The sequence below is a fragment of the Ursus arctos genome, unplaced genomic scaffold (assembly GCF_023065955.2).
Source record: "Ursus arctos isolate Adak ecotype North America unplaced genomic scaffold, UrsArc2.0 scaffold_17, whole genome shotgun sequence".
NCBI classification, from domain to species: Eukaryota; Metazoa; Chordata; class Mammalia; order Carnivora; family Ursidae; genus Ursus; species Ursus arctos.
This window is the reverse complement of record NW_026622841.1, coordinates 13,493,624-13,514,365: the sequence shown is the minus strand read 5'-3', so window position 1 is coordinate 13,514,365 and position 20,742 is coordinate 13,493,624. Positions and strand designations below refer to the sequence as shown.

The window sequence follows — 20,742 nt, the reverse complement described above, 5'->3', positions numbered from 1 at the left end:
AAAGGAGATTTGGAGAGAGGGTTGCAATCTGAGGAAGTAGGAATGAGAACAGGGAGGACACAAACCGAGTTTGGGATTCCTCACCTATGCCTGGGCTTTCCCACAAGCTAGCTTTTCTCCTCTTGAAAGGGTGTGGGGGCAGGGGAGGAGAATGGGTCTCAGGATATGAATTGCCAAGCCTGAAGGGCATGGCAACTTACCCGCAGCTGTGGGATAGAGAGTCTGAAGCTACAGGGAAAGTGTCCAGGAAAAGCCCACCTACTGGGGTGTCGTGTCAGTTTTGTCTCTCCACAACTCATATGTTCAAGTCCTATCCCCTAACCACTCATGACATTATCTAGAAATAGTGTCATTGAGGATGTAGATTAGTTATGACGGGGTCCTACATTAGGGTGGGTCCCTAATCTAATCTGATTCGTGTCCTTAGGAAAGGGGGACGTTTGGAATCAGCTATGCACAGAAAGAGAATACCATGTGAAGACTGGAGTCTTAGGGCCAGTAGCCAAGGAACCTCCAGAGCTGGAGTAGTTCCTTCCTTAGAACGTTCAGAGGGAGCATGGCCCTGCAGACATCTTGACTTCAGACTTCGGGCCCCCAGAATGGTGAGAGAATACATTTCTGTTGTTCTGAACCTCCTCGTTGGTGGGATTTCTTATGGCAGCCCTAATAAACCAGCGCAGGGAGCTTGTAGGAGATCTGGTCTGGTCAGAGGAAAGGCTCACCAAGCCCTCCACCCGAGAGGGGTGCAGGATTGGTTCCCCAGCTGCCGGAGGCCCCACGGGCACTGGCTTCTGATCCCAACATAGCCCTGGAGGACCCTGTTTCAGAAGAAAGCCTCCCTCCTAGGACCCCCTCTGCCACCCGCAGGACACCCCCTCCCCCCAGCGGACAGGAAGGGTTAACAGAAATTCCCATCACACAGGAGTCTTCTGCTGGCACACAGTTTATTTAACTGTCTGGTCCATTTTTATTACTCATGATACACCACTGTACAAGTGACTCATAAAATTGGATATAAAAGGAGGGTAGTATCATTTTTAATCCCTTTAATGTAATATAATGGGGCAATTAATCATTTATTACAACAGACAATTGAAAACCACTCAGAAAGAGTGTTCTCTCCTGCCTGAAACTTGGCAGTAAGGTTCATTACCCACAGTTTTCTGAAATCTTTGCATCTTTTAAGTCTTTGGCAAAAGAAACATCAGATAATTTAAATAAAGGGGTGTTGTTGTTGTTGTTGTTGCCGTTTTTGAAAGCTTCTTTGTTCAAGAAGACCCTAAGAAGCAAAGTGAAGACTGGGACCGCAGGTGAGGATGTCAGCCTTCTGGGATTTCACCGCAGCGGGACAGGGAAGGAATTATCTGCCAGCTACCCAGAAGGGAAGGCCCATGTCTAATCCATTACTCACATTTGGCAATCGCTCTCTCATCTCTACTGAGGACTTCAAAATATTTTGCAAAGGGAATTGAAACTTTATCATCACCCAAGGGATAGACCTAGTTCAGCTAAATTTGCAACAAAGTAGGGTAAACGAGCACATGGAAGACAGAGAGCACAGGAAGACGGAGCCAGTAGAGCCAGTCGGGCCACCCAGATTGGCCGGGTTCCCCACCCCGTGCCTTCTCCAGGCCTCAACCTGAGCAATCCCATTGCAGGCGCTCAGTGCAGGCGCATCAAGTCTCACTACCCTGAGCATATGCTAACTGGCTCCTTAAGGCTCCTCCAGCTCCCTGACCGACCCGCGCTGGTCCCTCCACTGTTCAGCCTCAGCGCAGAGAAGCAGCCGATCGGATGCTGCTGTCAGTAGCCACCGCACCGTCTGCGGGAGCACAGCCAAGGTGACATCGTGGCACGCAGCCAGTGGCTGCCCAGACGGATGCCATCAGTGTTATTTAGAAGGCTCCGGCTGCCATGACGTGCTCGTTGCCCAGCTGACCAAGTGAGGAAATTGGATCTGCTTAAGGCAAACTGAAAACACCAAAAACTAGCAAACCCATGGCAACACAGGGGGGAGTTGTTAAAACGACTTAAAAAAAAAAAAAAGTCTCTGGCCTTGTTGGTGTATCATGGATTCAAATGGCAAAGCATGGGAATGTTTCCAAAGAATTTTTGACTCAAGGATAAATAGCGGTTCCAAGAGTCTGTCCCTTCGGCAGCGGGGCCAGGGAGAGCTTCCAGTAAAGAATGTAATATACTGCATGAGTTGATGAGTCCTGCAGCTTTTTGGTGGTCTTTCAGTAGCCACCTCCTGCCACCTTTCATCAACAGGGGTGTGACAATCGGCAGGAAGACCCCAGAGCAGCGCGCTTTGCTTCCCTCGCTGCTGGGGCCGCCCTTGCTCAGGGCTCCAGAAGACCTCCCCGGGGTCAGCTGTGATGAGGTGTGCTCTCCGCCCGGGATCCTGGTCCCATTGTCCCTCCTGCCTCCCTCTATGTGACGCCTGCTGCTCAGGAGGACACAGCCCCTCCCTCCCTTGGGTTTCGGTGAGCAATATAATCTCTTCTACTTTGCAGTTCGTCAGTAATGTGTTGGGTGGCCACTGTGTGCCCAATCCATAGCAAATGAAAGACAAGGGTATAGTCGGTTCTGGAAAATGTCTCGTGTTACCCAGACCCACGTATTTTGTCTGGAAGCAGGCCCTGGTATTCAAATCTATTCACTTCCTAAATTTTGGAAAGTGAGAGCAAGAGATTGGATACCAAGGGGTGCTCTCTCTCCAAACTGGTCTATTTCAAAAAAAATTTTATCTAAATAATTCAGGTCCTGAGTAATGAAGAATTAGAGCATAGCAGACAAAGGAGGGACTGACACTTCCAAGAGAGCTAACAGACTAGCTTCCCAGCACAATATTAGTTATCTACCTCAGGCTTTATTTTCAACTTTAAAAAGCATTAGTTTGACTCTGAGTATATTTTTTTAAAAAATGTTTTATTGTTTCAAATATTAAGACAAAAATAACAGGTATATTAAATCTTTTAAAATAATGCAAAATTCCCATGTCCTCACAAACCAACCATTCCATTTGCCATATTTCCTACTAGTCTTCATTTATTTTATTTTATTTTTAAATTTAAATTTATTTTTCAAATTTAAATTCAATTAATTAACATATATTGTATTATTGGTTTCAGAGGTGGAGGTCAATGATTCATCAGTCTTATATAATACCCAGTGCTCATTACAACCCCTCTACTAGTCTTTTTTTTAAGTGTATTAACATTTTATATATAATTGCACAACATAGATGGACATGTATTATGCCTCCCCCCCCACTTTTACCTTAAATCATAAGCATCTATGAAAATTTCATACTTACAAATGCTTACTGATTCATGATATTCGGTCTTGTAAATATCCTACAATTTACCTATCATCATTTGCTGTTACAAACATCTATAATAAAGATCTTCATGTGTCTATCATTTCTTTTCTTTGGTGGACTATTCCATTAGGAATATTCCTAGTATTGGGATTATTTGCCTGAAGGGCATTTTTTTGTTATTTTATTGTTTTTGGTAAATTGAAATGTGTTTTGTTTAGAAAATTTCACAACAGCTTTCAAGGTCATGGGAGCATAAGGGTGTTGCAAAACCAAGGCTGGTGATCCTAGTGCCTGGCACCGAGTCTGCTCAGGCTATATCACTGGCATAGAGATATGCCAGGCTGACCTTTATACACAAAGGAGGGTTTTTAAAAGCAGACAGGAAAAAGAGACTTACAAGTAAAATAATACAGACATGGCATACAAATGACTAGACTACAAAAATGATCTTTTGCCTTCATTGATTTTTTTTCCTGCCATTGTACAGCATGTTATGAAAATGTCGTTGCCAGTTTTCGTTTATCTGTGACTCATCAGAAAATCTTATCAGCACATTCAGGGCTAGCAGCGAGTCTTATAACTACCGCTCAGTAACTCTTTCTTGAATTGAAGGGAACTTAAGTTTTATAAGACTTCATTGCATTTTTTCCATTTCTGCAGTGGACATACAGCGTGAGCAATAAATAAACCATCGTTGCCGAAAGCACAGAGATTTGGGGACTACTTGTTACCACAGCATAACCTAGGTTCTCCGGGCTGAGACATCACTTGTCAAGTGCTGTCTTTAAAAAATGGCTGGATCCACAAAGGTACTTATGGTAACATTATTTATAATGGCAAAAGAAAAGAAACTGGGAATTATTGAGAACATAATGCAATTCTATCACTTTATCATATAATTAAAATTAGTGTCCATAAAGACTTCAAAATTACATGGAAAATCCTCATACTGTGAGATTTATTTTATTTTTAAAGATTTATTTATTTGAGAGAGCGTGCACACATGCAGGGGGCAGGAGCAGAGAAACAGGGAGAGAGAGTCCCAAGCAGACTCCATGCCAAGTGCAGAGCGGGATGCAGGGCTCGATCCCAGAACCCAAGATCAGGACCTGAGCTGAAACCAAGAGTCAGATGCTTAACTGACTGCACCACCCAGGCACCCCTGTAAGATTAACTTTAAAAGGAAGACAGTTACACACACACACACACACACACACACACACACACAGTTAACGTGACATTTAACAATTATGTACATGGAAAAAGGATGAAAACAATGCAACTGGATAACAATGATAGCTTTCAGGCACCTGGGGCCCTCAGTTGGTTAAGGGGCTGCCTTCAGCTCAGGTCACAGTCCTGGGATCAAGCCCTGCATCCGGCTCCCTGTTCAGTGGGGAATCTGCTTCTCCCTCTGCCCTTCACCCTGCTCATGCTCTCTCTCTCTCAAATAAATAAATAAGTAAAATCTTAGAAAAAAAAATTAAAATAAAAAATCCCCAAAAAACAATGATAGCTTTCAAGTTGAGAGAGCTCCTTCTTTCTACTTTTTCTTCTTTCTACTTTTCTTAATTTCCTAAGTGTTTTTAAGAGCGTGCATTCTTTTTATATTTTGCAGAAGACCGTTCTGCCTAGGGACTAGTTTTTTCTTACCTATTTCTCTTCTAGTCATTCATTCAACAAATATTTATCATTGAGCACCTCCTACGTGCTTCTCACAGTTCAGTGTGCCGGCACGCAATCACGAACAATGCTGACAGTGTTATTCTCGTTCTCAGAGAGTTTTCATTTTAATGGAAAATTATAAGCAGGAAATTACAGTGATAATTACTTATTTAAATTACTTTGAGACTTCTTGGAAGGAAAGGAAGGAGAGAGGTGTCTAAGTGGGAAATTTGACGTTTGTTTTTTTTTTAATGAGATGTTTAAAGATCGAGGCTATTCATTTTCTGTTTTAATTAAAGTCATCTGCTAACACTTTTTAAAAAATCTTCCATCACTGTTAGAGTTGTATCTGCTTTGCCGTTTTAGTTAATATTAATAGTTGTTATTAAGATATAGAAAATATTACTCAAATATACCATTATTAACTGGTGTCCTCATGAAGGACACCGATCATGGACATGTACAGTATGGGACAGATACTGGACTCCAAGTGCCATGGACATGTTCAGCTTGATCCTCTGAATTCAGAATCAAAAGCCAGACTCATAAAGGAGCAGAAAGGCATAGTCCCACTGGGGCAGGAAGTGGGGGGAACAGGATTTCCTCTGCGGCTCTTAGGGCTCTTACTATGTTCTCCAAAGCCAGAAAAGAAAATTGCTCTGATTAACAAATTTTTTCCTGAAAGAAGTATAAAACACTTACAAATAAAAAACTAAAAAGAATTAGTGGGGCACTCGCCCTGATTTTTAATAACCTTTATTGTTTTGCTGATTATAAAAAATAATATATGTCCTTTGTAGAAAGTATGAATAATGCAGAAAATTAAGAAAAATATAAAGCTCATCTGTAATCCTGCCACATAAAGATAACCACTGTTATTTTTATGGTGAACCTCTGTGCAGTCTTTCTTCCAGAGCAGAGCTTGGCAAACTTTTTCAGCGTGGTGCCAGGCGGTAAATATTTTCAGCTTTGTAGGCCTTATCTGTTGGCCTACCTCTGGCATCGCGAGAGAGCAGCCCTGCACAACACCTACATGAATGAGCATGGCTCTGTCTCAACAAAACTGCATTTACACAAACAGGCAGCAGGCCTGGTTGGGTCTCATCCATCATTCACTGACTGCCTATTCTAGAGCATTCCATTTGGGGAGGGACAAGCATGGACTTACAAATTCCTGTTTCCCCTCTCCTCTTTGTCATGTCCATTGCCATCATCCTACTGGAGGGATTGCGTTACTGATCACTGTATTAAGCGTCAACAAGTAGTTACTGGAAGTCTACTGCTGTGCGTTTGAACCTGGGGAGTGGTGTGTGAGCCCGCCGCATCCCTGCCCTCCTCGGGTTATAGGCAGTAGGAAAACCATTACAAATATGTAAGTAATAACAGGTGTGCCCAGGAGTACTGTCAGGTGCTCTGGGAGCAGATACCTGAGGGCCTAACCTGATTGGAGGCTCAGGGACAGCTTTCATGGGAGGGTCAACGAAGCTGTGATCTGAGTGGTGAGCGGGGGCTGGCTGGGCCACGTGCTGGGAGGGTGCCAGGAAAAGGGAACAGCCAACACGATGGCTGAAACGTGGGGTGGCCTGGATAGCCGGAGGAGCTGATGGGAGGCTCATGTGGCCAGAGCACAGAGCTACTGCACAGCCAGCAAGAGGCGTGGGCCGAAGCCAGGATGGTGTGCGGCTGTTACACGGCCTAAGGTACCACCTAAAGCATTTTGGGCTTGAGCCTGAATGAGAAGCCACTGAAGAGTTTTAAGCCGGGGAATCATGAGATCAGCACTATTTCAATGGATCCTGAACTCCACACCTTTACCCCTGGCCATTAGGAAATGTCCCTTTCAATCCTCTCTGTGCGTTGTTGCAGAATGATCTCTTGGGTATCCTCATCTTGTCCTCGCTCTGCGAAGGCCCTTTACTGGCACCACGATGGATATGTAATGAAGATTAGACCCCTGGGGCCGAAGTTAGGGCCACCAGATCTCTTGACATTTTTCCTTACTCTTCCTTCTCTTGAAACAAAATCGTTTGCTGTTTTCTGTCTATACCCCCTATTCTCCCACCTCCATGTTTTGGTTCAAGCTGGTTTCCCCATCTAGAATGGCCTTATTCCAAATTTCGCAACCTTGTCCTACTTCATATGTAGCCTCCCATGTCCCTGGTTCGTGTTCAGGTGTTGTGTGAACACCCGATCTCAAGAACAGAGAGGTAGCCCTCTCTCCACCAACCCATGAAACACGGTGCCTTCCCTTTCCACCCACATCATTGTGTGTCTTGTATTAGAGTCACTTGTGCATTTGCCTTATGTCCTTTCCTTGGTGGTGTGAAGGAAAGAGACATGGTCTCTTTAAAAAATAACAAGAGCAGCTGTTTGTAGAGAACTTTATGGCAGGCGCTGTGCTAAGTAACTCACGTATATTATTTTATTTCACGTTCACAATAACATGGAAGGCTTGTGATATTAGTATTACTATTTTATAGATGAACACTGCGGTACTTGCCCAATGTTATCAGGCAAATAAAAGATGGCGCTAGGATTTGAATCCGAGCTAGCCCGACTCCCAAGACTGCTCTTCTCTGCAGAAGTTTACATCACTGCTTAGCACTTACAGAGTTCTGGCCAGAGAGCAGCACCGTAAGAGAGAGTCATCAGAAATGCCTAAAGAACAATTCTGCCTAAAGCTTGACATTCCCTCACATCGCCTGCCTACCAATTTCATACTTAGCAGGGGTAGTGAACCTCTTTTTCTCATGAGGGTGGTGACTCACAGAAAAAGATCCATCAACGTTAAGGTTGCTAGGTTTAGCAAATAAAAATACAAAACAATGAATAATTTTTTCACATGTGCCCGAGATTTATTGCTTATCCGAACTTCAACTATAACTGGGCCTCCTGCACTTTACCTGGCAACCCCGATCAACAACTCGAGAAAAAGTAAAAAGAACCCCACCACTGTGCTCCCGAACATAATTAGGAGAAATAGAACTGGTTAAAACTTTCATTGTTTCTACAACATTTAATTTCCAAAACTTACAAAATTTAAAGCCTAACAGAGTTGATGTGCCAAGTTGTTACTAACATTTTAACGAAAATAATCTTTGCAAAGAATGTGGAAACTTTTAAAACACAGGAATGTATACGTATTAAAAAAAAAAACTGAGAATAAAAATCACCTAAGATCTTGCCACCCAGAGGCGATCATTTATAATAGATGGGACATTTTCTTATGATTGGTATTTTAGCAGCATTCCACTGGGAAAGCTAAAATGGGAACAACCCGAACACAGCAGTGCTTCCTAGGCAGAGTGAGTATTTTCAGTCTATCTGCTTTTCAACAGGAAAATGAAGAATGTAAAATCTTATGCAACATACTGGCTCCCCTGCCCTGCACATACTTCCTTCAGGGAGGGAGCGAAGACAAGAAATGGGAAACAATGACAGAGAAGAGGGGGAAAGGGGACAGAGGTGGAGGGGGAGATGGAAAGGAAGGGGAGAGTAGCGCGTGACCAGAAGAGCAAGATGAAGAGAGACCCACGTCAGATAACAGCCCGTTTACCTGACTCAGGTCCTGGGAGCCGAAGAACAGAGGGCCAGAATGAAGCTCTGCTCCTATGTTTATTTGGTTGGGGTTTTTTAGAAGGGGGAGGGGCAGAGGGAGAGAGAAAATCCTAAGCAGACTCCTCACTGAGCATGGAGCACAACTCTGGGCTCGATCTCACAACCCTGAGGTCATGACCTGAGCTGAAATCAAGAGCTGGACGATAAACCGACTGAGCCACCCAGGAGCCCTGTTGGTTTGGTGGGTTGTTTTTTTTTAATATATTTTTTAATGGAAGCACAACATATAGAAAAGTACACAACTTACAAATGCACAACTTGTTGAGTTTCCCAAAGTATACACACTAGTGGAACCACTCCCCAGAACAGAAAATAGGACATTCTCAGCATCTCCAAACCTTCCAGTACATTTCTTGTCTTCTCAGTACTGACCCCTCCGAAGGTAATCACTCTCCTGGCTTTTTTTTTTTTTTTTAAAATTTTATTTATTTAACAGAGATAGAGACAGCCAGTGAGAGGGAACACAAGCAGGGGGAGTGGGAGAGGAAGAAGCAGGCTGATAGCAGAGTAGCCTGATGTGGGGCTCGAACCCAGAATGCTGGGATCGTGCCCTGAGCCGAAGGCAGACGCTTAACCACTGTGCCACCCAGGCACCCGCACTCTCCTGGCTTCTACATAATGGATTAGTTTGCCTGTGTGTTTTGACCTATATATATACATTTATATGTAAATTAAACAAGATGTTACCATAAATATCCCTGGAGACCTAGCTTCTTTTGCTCGGTATTATGCTTTTGAGATACATCAATGTTGCTGGGGGTGGCAATAGTTCGTTTTCATTGCTACCACCATTTTCCTTTGCATGAGGACATCACAGCTCATTTACCACTCGAACTGTTCATGAATATTTGGGGTTGTTTCCAGTTTATGGCAATTATGAATAATGCTGCTATGACCATTCTGGAACATGTCTTTTTTAGTACACACACACATATGCATTTCTGTTGGGAATGTACCCAGGAGTGAAAATGCTGGATCAGGGGGTATGCATGTTTTCAACTTTAGCAGAAACTGCCAAACAGTTTTCCAAAGTAGTTTTACTGATTTGTGCTCTTACCGCATAGGAGAGTTCCAGTTGCTCCACACCTTCACCAGTTTGTAGTATTATCCGTTAGTTTTGTTTCTGTTTAGCCATTCTGATGGGTATAATGTGGTATCACATAATGGTTTTTTTTTTTTTTAAGTTTTTTTTAGAAGATTTTCTTTATTTATTTGACACAGAGGGAGAGCACAAGCAGGGGGAATGGCAGGCAGAAGGTGACAGAGAAGCAGGCTCTCCGCTGAGCAGGGAGCCAGATGTGGGACTCGATCCCAGGACCCTGGGATCATGACCTGAGCCGAAGGCAGATGCTTAACCAACTGAGCCATGCGTGTGCCCCATGATGGTTTCAATTGGCATTACCATGATGACTAATGAAGTTAATCATCTATTTATGGACTTATCAGTCCTTTGCTCATTTTTAAATTGTTTTCTATACTTTTAAAAATTGATCTGTAGTTCTTTATATATTTTTGGAATGAGTATGTGCTTTGTAAAATATATGTATTACAAATGTCATCTCTGGCCATGTAACTTGCCTTTTCTTTCAATGGTTTCTTGGGTTGAACAGAAGTTCTTAACTATGATATGGCCTTTTCTTTATTATTAGTGCCTTTTGTTTCTTACTTAAGAAATCTCTGTCTATTCTTGGAGCACCTGGCTGGCTTAGTGGGTAGAGCATTTGACTCTTGATCTCAGGGCTGTGAGTTCAAGCCCCTGTTGGGTTGTTGGGTGTGATGTTACCTAAAATAAGAAGGAGAAGGAGTGGAAGAGGAAGAGGAAGAAGAAGAAATCTTTGTCTACTCCAAGGTTATGTGGTTTTGTGCTACATTATCCTCTAGAAATTTTATTATTTTACCTTTTATATTCATCCACTCATTGCTTTTTTTTCCAATTAGGTGTATTTTGTTACTTCTTCCTTAAACATAGAAAAGACTTCACCAGTGAAGCCATTTAATCCTCGAGTTTTCTTTGAATCAAAGTTTAAATTCAGTTTCCTGGGTAGATATTAGATTCAAATTTCTTCTTTCATCTTATATCAGTTTGGGTAAGTTGTGTTTACTAGAAATTTGTCCATTTGATCTAAATTTTTCTTATTTGTTGGTACAAAGGTATTCATTATCTTTTATATTACCTTTTTTCAAGTCTATAAGATCTTTAACAATGTCCCCTTCTCAATCCTAATACAAGTGATTTGTGTCTATCCCTTTTTTCTTATTCAATTTTGATAGGAATCTATCCCATTTATTGTCTTGCCAAAGAGCCAGCTTTTGGCGTTGTTCGTTTTCTCTATTGTACAATTGTTTTTTATTTTGTGAATTTATACTCTTTATTTTTTCTTCTTCTACTTTCTTAGGGTTTAATTTGCTGTTCTTTTTTGAACTTCTTGAGATACTTGGGTCATTGATTTTCAGGCTTGCTTTTTTTCCTAATACATACATTTAAGGCTATACATTTCTTTCTAAGTACATCTTTGACTATATCTCATACCTTTGTTTCCATTCAATTCAAATTTTTTAAAAAAATTTCATTAAGATTCCTTTTTCTTTCTGTAATTCTCATCTGTGTTGGGGCAGAAGATGAAACAAGACAGACCATGGGTTGATAATTTTTGATACTTTTGGCAGGGCTGAAAGAGAAAAACCTCTCAACTAAGAATTTGAGATCTGGCAAAACTCTCTTTCTCAAATGAAAGAGAAATAAGATATTTCCAGATAAACGAAAACTGAGAGAGTTTATTGCTAGTAAACCTGCCTTACAAGAAATGCTAAAGGGATTCCTTCAGACTGTGATAAAAGGACACTAGACAGTACCTCAAAGCCATATGAAGAAACAAAGAACACTTACAGAGGTAACTACATAGCTACTATTATATTATTGTATTTTTGGTTTGTAATGTCTCATTATTTTTACATAAGGATAAACATATAGATCAATAAACTAGAATTGAGAGTATAGAAATAAACCCATACATTTGTGGTCAATTAATTTTTGACCACATTCAATGGTAGTCATTCAATAGTGGAAGAATAGTCTTTTTACCAAGTGGTGCTAGACAACTGGATATGAATATGTGAAAGAATACAATTGGAACCTACCTCACACCACAGGAAAAAAATAACTCAAAATGGATCAAAAACTTAAATGTAAGCACTAATAGCATAAAAATCTTAGAAGAAAACAGGGTAAATCTTCCTGACCTCAGATTTGTCACTGAATTCTTAGAAATGACACCAAAAACACAAGCAACAATTAGACTCCATCAGAATTAAAAACTTTCTGCTCTAAAGAATACTATCAAGAAAATGAAAATGCAAGCCATAGAATGGAGAAAACACTTGTAAATAATATACTTGATAAAGGCTTTGAAACCAGAATATATAAAGAGCTCTTACAACTTAAAAACTAAAGACAAATTACCCAACTTAAAAATGGGCAATGGACTTGAATAGACACTTCTCCAAAGAACATATACAAATAGCCAAAAGGACTTGAAAAGATTCTAAACATCTTTAGTTATTATGGAAATACAAATCAAAACCACAATGAGATACCACTTTCTACCAACTAGGATGACTATTATAAAACAAAACAAAATAGAAAATAAGAGTTGGTGGGGAGTGGAGAAATTGGAACCGTCATCATCGCTGGTGGAAATGTAAAATAGTGCAGCCAGGGGTGCCCAAGTGACTCGGTCGGTTGAATGTGTGACTCTTGATTTTGGCTTGGGTCATGATTGCAGGGGTGGTGGGACTGAGCCCCGTGTAGGGCTCCATGTTTGGCGTGGAATCAGCTTGAGAGTTTCTCTCTACCTCTCCCTCCCCCGCCCCTCCCCCGACTTGTGCGAGCGTGCACACACATGTGCTCTCCCTCTCTCTAAAAAAATTAAATAAAATCTTTAAAATTAAGTAAAATAAAATAAAATAGTGCAGCCACTCTAGAAAACAGTTTAGCAGTTCCTCAAAAAGATGAACAGAATTGCTACATGGCCTGCAATTCCACTCCTGATATATACTCAGAAGAATTGAAAACAAGTATTCAAACAAATACGGGTACATGAATGTTCATAGCAGCAGTATTCACAGTGGGCAGAAACAACACAGATGTCTGCCAGTGGATGAATGGATGGACAACAAAGGTGATATGTCTGTACAGTGGAAGATGATTTGGCCATAAAAGAGCTGTCATTGCACCAAATCTATGAATGTATTAAAAACATTAAATTATACACTTAAAAAATTTATACTCAGGACCCAAACTGAAGCTCATTCACTAATCTCTAAGTGATTGGCCTACAGCTTATTCTCACTGTTACCTCTGGGAGAGTGTGAAGGAAAAAGTGGTGCGTTGGGAGAGCATGTTTTGACAGGGAGCCTTAAATCAAAGTACTAACGCTCTGCATACATTTTCAGCATCAGCCCATGGGTCTGCAATCAGGTTTGGGGTCTCCTGGAATAGCAGCTGACTGTTTCCGAAGGGAAGGCTCATCAGCTTTGCCTTAAAGCCATTATAATCTCCTTTCAAAGCTGTTCAACTTCGAATCTGCAAGGAAAGTCTTGCAGTTAACAAGACTGATTGTGAAATATTTATAAGCCCTAATATAGCATTTACTCTGCTGTTAAGATATGTTGATAGTGTTAAGATTAGCTCAGGGCAACACTGTGTCACAAGGATCGTGGCAGACTTAATACATATAAGGTTTTTCTCATCTCACCCTCAAACGTTCCTTCTGCCTTTTAAAGTAAATATTCCTCCCTTGGCATTCTTTGATACTCTTCCCTTCCTTCCATTCCACAGCTTCTGTACTTAATGCTGCTTCCCCTCCACCAGCTCAGATCATTCCAATGCATCTGACGAGATCTCAGACTTTTAGAAAAGCGATTCTTGGAATGCCATCTGGCCAACCATTAGATGTGTCCAGACAGACACTTTGCGGATTATCTCCAGGAAGGAAGAAAAATAGAAGAGAGACTCAGAACTATTTATACTATTATACTGCAGGGTTTGGCCTGGAAAATAAGAAACTAGGGCTTTAAGGTTTTTGACTGAGTTTCTTCCTTCTTGTATTTCCTGAAGTTTAAATTATAACCATCTGTTCCAGAAGATATAAAAATCCTGAATTCCATCTTCTTCCACATTAACAGAATACTAACCCTTTGGGGAATCTTATGTTAATGGAGGTGCTCAATAATGACTATACTAAAATCACAGTGTAAAACAAGCACCAAGCTCATTACCTGTCTACCTCATTTGCCTCTTGAATCTAATGATGAAGGGGGCATCTATCTCCAAGATGTGTCTTCCGAGATGAATGTTTGCCTGTGTGCTGACGCTGACAGGTTTTTCTGCTCCTCTGCTGATGGTGTTGAGGAAGAAGAGGATGATAATGGTGGTAGAAGCTCTCTTTCCTCCAGTTCTTATTAGAGGCCATTATCCATTTGGGCGTATTCTTTTACTCATTCTTAATTCTCAAAATATCCCCAAATCATTCCTAGTTGATTCAAAGGCATTTCACACTTGGTGATTAATTTATTTTGCTTTCATTTTTACAGCCTATCGGACACTATCTGTGTGAAAAACACCTCTCTAAAATTCACCATCTACAATGAATCGCATCCCGTTCCCCACTCTGTCACCCCACAGCCCCAATTTCGCGAGTAATTCTCGGTACCTTTCCAATAAGCTGGAGGGAAAACATGACATTACAGCTGCATAAATAACCTTTTCTGTGGCACAGAGACTCATTGTGTTCCTTTTAGTTAATGTGCTAGACTCCAATTTTCTCTCTCAATAGGCTTTCTCTATTCTTCTCTCAAAAACACTTTCCCTTCTTCTTCCCATTAATAAACCTTCATAGAACATCCACTGTTTTCTAAACACCGTACTGGGGACTGGAGATGGGGAGGTAAACAAAATCTGGTTTTTATCCCAGAGTAACCAAAATCCAATGTTAACAGGCCATGTGAACAAATACCTACAACACAATGAAACAAGAGCCTTAGGAGAAAAGAGTTGAATGGCAGGGAAGAGGAACGGCCTCCAGAGAACATAATCTACCATGGCTGATTTCCTAGTATTTGATGATGAATTTTTTCTCTTACCATTTCATGTACCTTCAAATCTCTGTTTTCAATGCTTATCTTTTTCATCTTCTCTTATTATAACACTACCTTTTGGGATCTCACAGATAAATATAACCTTTTATTGCGTCAGTTGGATCTTTGGATTGGAAGCAAAGAGAAGGCTTTGGAGTGTGCGGTAACGCGGCATCTTGTTGGTGAAAACTCTTGCAGGCGTTGCTGGGAGCTGAGGCAGCCCCGCAGTGTCGCACACCCTCGCGGTAAATATGCCTCAGTGAGTCAGAAGGCACGGGGCGGTGGGGGGGGGAGTCTTCCCTCGAGCCACCAAGAGAAAAGAGAAAGAGAAGGTTTGGAAGGCTAGTGAGCTTATATTCACGTGTCCTTCTAGAGAACAGCAGGACACACTGATACAATTTAAGGACGGCGTCACTGCCGAGGCGAGGCGTTTTTAAGAAGTAAAACGAAAAGCAAGTGATGCCGCTCAGCACAGCCCTCCTTTCTATTCGGACCCAAGGCCAAGGGCGAGGCCAAAACACGTTGTCTCAGAGCTGGCAGTAAGCAAATGCATTAAAGTGGTTGTCTGGGGGCCAGGAGATGGAGGGTGGCAAGAGAAGAGAGAAATGTATTAACTTGAGAAAGATCAGGGCACAGGAAATTTCTTTTTCTCTTGAGAAGGTAATCATGTTCTTGCCTCAGAGGAGTAGGTAACAGCTCATTTTGAGGGAAACTGAATGAATGGAATACTAGAAAGAATTTTCTGGAAAGTGTTTAAGGCTTGGCTGAATGAACAGCATGATCCACACTTGGGGTGAAAAGTCGTTGTTCCACGGTACCTGTGGGTACCTGAGGGTACCTGAGGGGTTTCAGTTTGAGAAGGAGTCTTTGCACCAACTGGGTGTTTCAAGTAATCTGGTGAGAGGCCTCTGGGAAAGAGCCAGTAAGCGTAACTATTTTTAAAAGTTAGTGTCAAAGGTGATGGGTGTGTCTGGACACAGCAAGCTCTCTGTCCCTTGGGGCCAACCATCCTTGGGGCCAGCCACCAGAGTGCTCGTATACTTGCGGTGAGAAGCCAAAAGGGGTGTTTCGCTGCAACCAGGAGCACATGCAGTTGGCTGGGGATGATCCCTAGAGGTTGAAAAGGGCAGAGATGCTTGGCCCCTGCCGCTTGGCAGCTGGCAGCTCTCCAACCTCAGCTGCGGGGCCAGCCCAGGCTGGGGCACTCTGCAGTCTCACGCCAGCTCCTGGGGACACTTACGCGGGTGGAGGCCCCATGGGACAGGAGGACACAAGAGCCAGAAGGCTTTGGGAAGCACCAGGAAGTCCTTGAATGCAACAGGCCATGAGACCTGAGAGCTGAGCTCCCGAGGAGGGACTTCCCATAACAACGCCAAAGAGATTTTGTCCACCCTGTGTTAGTGAGATATTTCCACCCTGGCTGTCCAGCATGGTGTCCCCAAGCTTGTCTGATTGCATGCTCCATCAATAAGGCATTCGAGCATGCATCCCTGTGTGCATTTCTTTACTTCTAAATTATAGACATAAACTCCTATATGGTATGCATATTATGAAGCAAACTCAAAAATAAAAATTACAGAAGAATGAAATAAAAACTAAGATATAAATAGAAATTCTGTTATTTCCTTCTGTTGGAGTTCCTTATGCATCCTATAGGGTACATAGGCCCACTTTGAAGGTCTCAAGAGGTGGTAGGAATCATCTGGTGGTGACTAGCTAAACAGTGCATTATCAAACCACTCTTCTTTCATCAGCATTTGTGACATCAGGAGCTTAGGTGATATTGGCTCAATTCTCACTCAAAAGTGTCATAGAAAAGTCACCAATTACCAAAGGAGTGAAGTGGTGTATGATTTAAGCTCACCACCATGCCCAGCAGATTAGATGTTGTTTCATATACAAATAAGCTCAGTCCTGACCTATAGACAAAGGAAATGAATGGAAAAGTTAGGGTAATAGCTGTGAACTCATTGGAAGAAATAAGGCCTGGAGAGTCATTATATATAATTTCTCAGGTTCTGCTTTCTCTTTCCATTACTCCTGAAAGGCACTTTAATGGTACTAATTACATCTCTCTATTAAGCGTTTTATCTGGTCCTCTATAATTAAATTGTGGTTATTAAGGACAAATATAAGAAGGCTGATTTTCCTCTGGTAGTTATTTCCAGAAGATTTGCTCAGTTTAAAAATCACTCCCTTTAAAAATTACTATGTCTAGTTTTGGAGTGTCCCATGAAATAGAAACATTGACATCTTTTTGAGTCTATCTCAAGTCATTATGATTCTTGGTTATTGAATTGAGTTCTAGAGAGTCATGTGCAATTACACATGAACTTTGCCAATGTTGCGCTAGTCTGTTATTTCTCAAAGTAGTAGTGGGATTTTAGAATGATTAAATTACTGTTAAGCTGTGGCCTCCTATTTTTCTTATGGACACAGTATGTGATGGTGGCGTCTTTGGCATCTACATAAGATAGCACCAAGATGTTATCTGTGCAAGTAACATGCTTACTGCTAAGGATTCAGGGAGAAGTTTTCAAAACATAATCAAGAGACAAAAGACATACCATTAAAATTTATTACAAAGTAGTTTGATAAATCACCATTCATTCACAGATCAAGCTCCCCAATGGTACAAATTTTGTTTAGTTCATTGTTATATCCCTAGTGCCTAAAATCATTCCCGGCACAGAAGAGGCCTTAGTGAATATTCGTGGAACGAGTGAATGAATTTATAGAAGACGCAAAGCCAAAACATTATTATCAATAGAGATCTATAAATTCGCCTAAGGAACAAAGAACAACTATCTTTGGGGGGGAATATGTAAGTGAGATCATTATAATCTTTAAAAAATGAATGAATGAAACAGAAATGTTAATGAGAAATGAAACTTTAAAATTTCCTTTCGAACTATGCCCAAGGAAAGCTTGATTGTGGCCCAATGTTTAATATACACATTAGGAAGGGTAATATATTCTTATAATATGATAATTTTTCAAAAATTTCTAAAAATGCATCCGAACTAATATTATGCAAATTGTGGCTATGGGTTAGGAGATCCTGGAGTAAAACTCTGTCAGAGAAGAATGTGATTTGCCTCTGAGAGCTCCTGGACACAAGGGAAAGAGGAATGGCAGCCCCTCCTTGATAGATTTACATTGAGCACTGCAGGGGGCCCTGAGGCTACAGAGCAGACATTGAATTGGTCCAGAACTCAAAGATCTCATAATTAAGCAAAGCAGCAGGTGGGGGGGGGGGGTGCTAGGCTTGTGTGAAAATGTGGATATATCTGCACAGACAGCTGGCTGGCTCTGGCACAGGAGCCCAGGACACGTGCACCCACGCATCTGAGTGGACCTGCCATACAAGGAAGGAGGGGAATGGCTTTCAAGGGACAATTGTGCCTGAAGCTATGCAACACACAGGATGGGCATGAGAAAGATGCATTAGTCTGCTCAGGCAACCATAACAGAAGAGCAGGCTGAGTGGCTTAGACAGCAGAAATTTACTTTCTCACAATCTGGAGGCTGAAAGTCAGTGATCCAGGTGCTGGCAGGGTTGGTTTCCTCTGAGGCCTCGAACCGTGGCTGGCAGATGGCTGCTGTCTTGCTGCCTCTTCATGTGGTGGTCCCTCTGTGCACGCACAACTCTAGTGTCTATCTGTGTGTCCTGATCTCTCCTTCTTATGAGGACACCAGTCAGATGGAATTAGGGCCACCCTCAGGGTCTTATTTTAACTTAATCACCTCTTTTTAAAGACCCTATCTCCAAACACATCACAAATGGAGGTAGTGTGATAGAGCCTTCATTGTATGAATTTTATGGGGAAGACAATTTCAGCCTGTCACAGGGTGTAAATTAGCAGTTCTCAAAGTGTGATGACATGGTCCCCTGGGTTTCTCCAAGGCACTCTCAGGAGGTCTGCAAACTCAGAATTATTGTCATAATAGTGCTAAATGTTAGTTGCTATTTTCACTGTGTTGCCATTTGCACTGATGCTACACAAGGGGGGGAGGTCAAACTGCTGCTGCCTTAATCCAAAGCATGGCCCTGGCCCCAGGCTGCACCAGCAGTCATGCATACTTCACTGCTGTCCATGGTAGGTTAAAAAAAAAAAAAAAAAAAGCCAGTTTTTTTTCCATAAGAATGTCCCTGGTAAAGCAGTATAAACTAGTAATTTTATTGAATCTTCACCTTTCCCTGTGTCTCTTGACTAGTCTGTGTGATGAAACAGAAAGTGCACACAAAGCACTTCTACAGCCATCCAACGGCCATGGTGATGTCAAGGAAAAGCACTTGTACAGTTGTTTGAGTTGTGGGCTGAACTAACTGTTTCTCCATGGAATACTCTTTTTACTTGGAAGAACTAACTGGCAACTAGGGTTATTCAGACTTGACTGCTTGGCAGACATTTTCTTGAAAATGAACCAAGTGAGCTTGTCACACTGAGGAAAAGCAACAGTATTTGTATTTGTTTCCTTTGAGCTTTTATAAGCAAAAATTAGATTTTAAAAAATCTTGTATCAGGCATCATAAATTTGACAGCTTCCTAGTACTTAAAGACTTTTCAGATGAGATTGGTGCTGAAATTGTATAATGAAGTGGGCCAATATTTGGACGATCGCCACAACTCAGTGAACCAATATTTTCCAAATAGTCAATGCATGATGTTATAAAATTATGCACGGGCATGGATGAAAGATCCTTCCAAAGCGCGAGAAGGACCGATGGACTAATGCAACTGACTGGGGAAATTTCACTGATACGGTTTCAGATTCCACATTGCATCTAACCTTAAGAAACTGTTCTTGTCTACTTTTGATGAGGTTGCAAAGAAGAATATCCACAATTGTATGAAAAAGCTATGAAAATTCTCCTCTCTTTTCCAAACACATATCTGTACGAGGCCAGACTTTTCCCCCTACATACTTAAACTCAAACAACATATTACAACAGAGTGAATGCAGTAGCTGTGAGAAACCAGCTGTTTGATAGTAAAGAGATGTTAAGCCTGATATTGAAGAGATTTGCAAAAATGTAAAACAATGCCGCTTTTCTCACCAACTGTTTTTGGTTTTGGAAAATACAGCTATTCTTCATAAACATATGTAATTTATGTTAACTAATGGTGGATTTATTGCTTTTAAATGATTCAATCCTTTAAAAAATTATAGTACAGTAAACAACTATGGGGCTATAACTCACCTAAGCCAGAGCCCTTTGGAGTTCCAACAAATTTTAACTATAAAGAGGTCAGGGCACCTGGGTGGCTCAGTTGGCTAAGTGTCTGCTTTAGGCTCAGGTCATGATCTCAGGGTCCTGGGATGGAGCCCCACTCGGGCTCCATGCTCAGCGGGGAGCCTGCCTCTCCCTCTCCCTCCAACCCATGCACTCTCTCTCTCTCTGCCAGATAAATAAATAAAATCTTTAAGAAAAAAAAAAGTATAAAGAGGTCTTATGGCCAAAAAGTTTGAGAACCACTACTGTAAAGATACAACTTCCCCCCAAAAAACAAGCTGTGGAATGTGTGGCCCTGATAGCAAAAGATGAACTGGAATTATAAGAAATTTAATTGAGCAAAGGCATCCACCAGGCTGCCGGCAGCACACAGCTGCCCACTGTGATGGGCTTCACAAACTGTGGACCTGGACGCGTGGGCCTGTTCAGATCTCCGATCTCTGTTATCAAGGTGTCTGCTACAAACCAGGAGCAGAGATGATTACATGCAGAGAATAACTGAGTATTAAAGAGATTAAATGAAAGCACGCCTGGGTGGCTTAGTCAGTTAAGTGTCTGCCTTCAGCTTGGGTCATGATCTCAGGGTCCTGGGATCAAGCTCCGTGTGGGTCTCCCTGCTCAGCAGGAAGTTTGCTTCTCCCTCCCCCTCTGCCCCTCCCCCCACACTTGTGCTCGCTTGCTCGCTGTCTCTCAAATAAATAAATAAAATCTTTAAAAAAATAAAATAAAAATAAAAAGCTTATATCAACATGTGCCGATG

General features: G+C 41.7%; 1 long non-coding RNA gene across 1 annotated transcript in view; it reads left to right on the top strand.

Annotated features, from left to right (window-relative positions):
- Positions 1 to 1,831: 1,831 nt before the first annotated feature.
- LOC113253485 (uncharacterized) overlaps positions 1,832 to 20,742 on the top strand; it is a 38,071-nt gene continuing 19,160 nt past the window's right edge. Inside the window, exons 1-2 of the long non-coding RNA XR_003315436.4 lie at positions 1,832 to 2,486; positions 3,986 to 4,134. This is a non-coding gene — a long non-coding RNA (uncharacterized LOC113253485). The remainder of the gene's footprint in view (positions 2,487 to 3,985; positions 4,135 to 20,742) is intronic.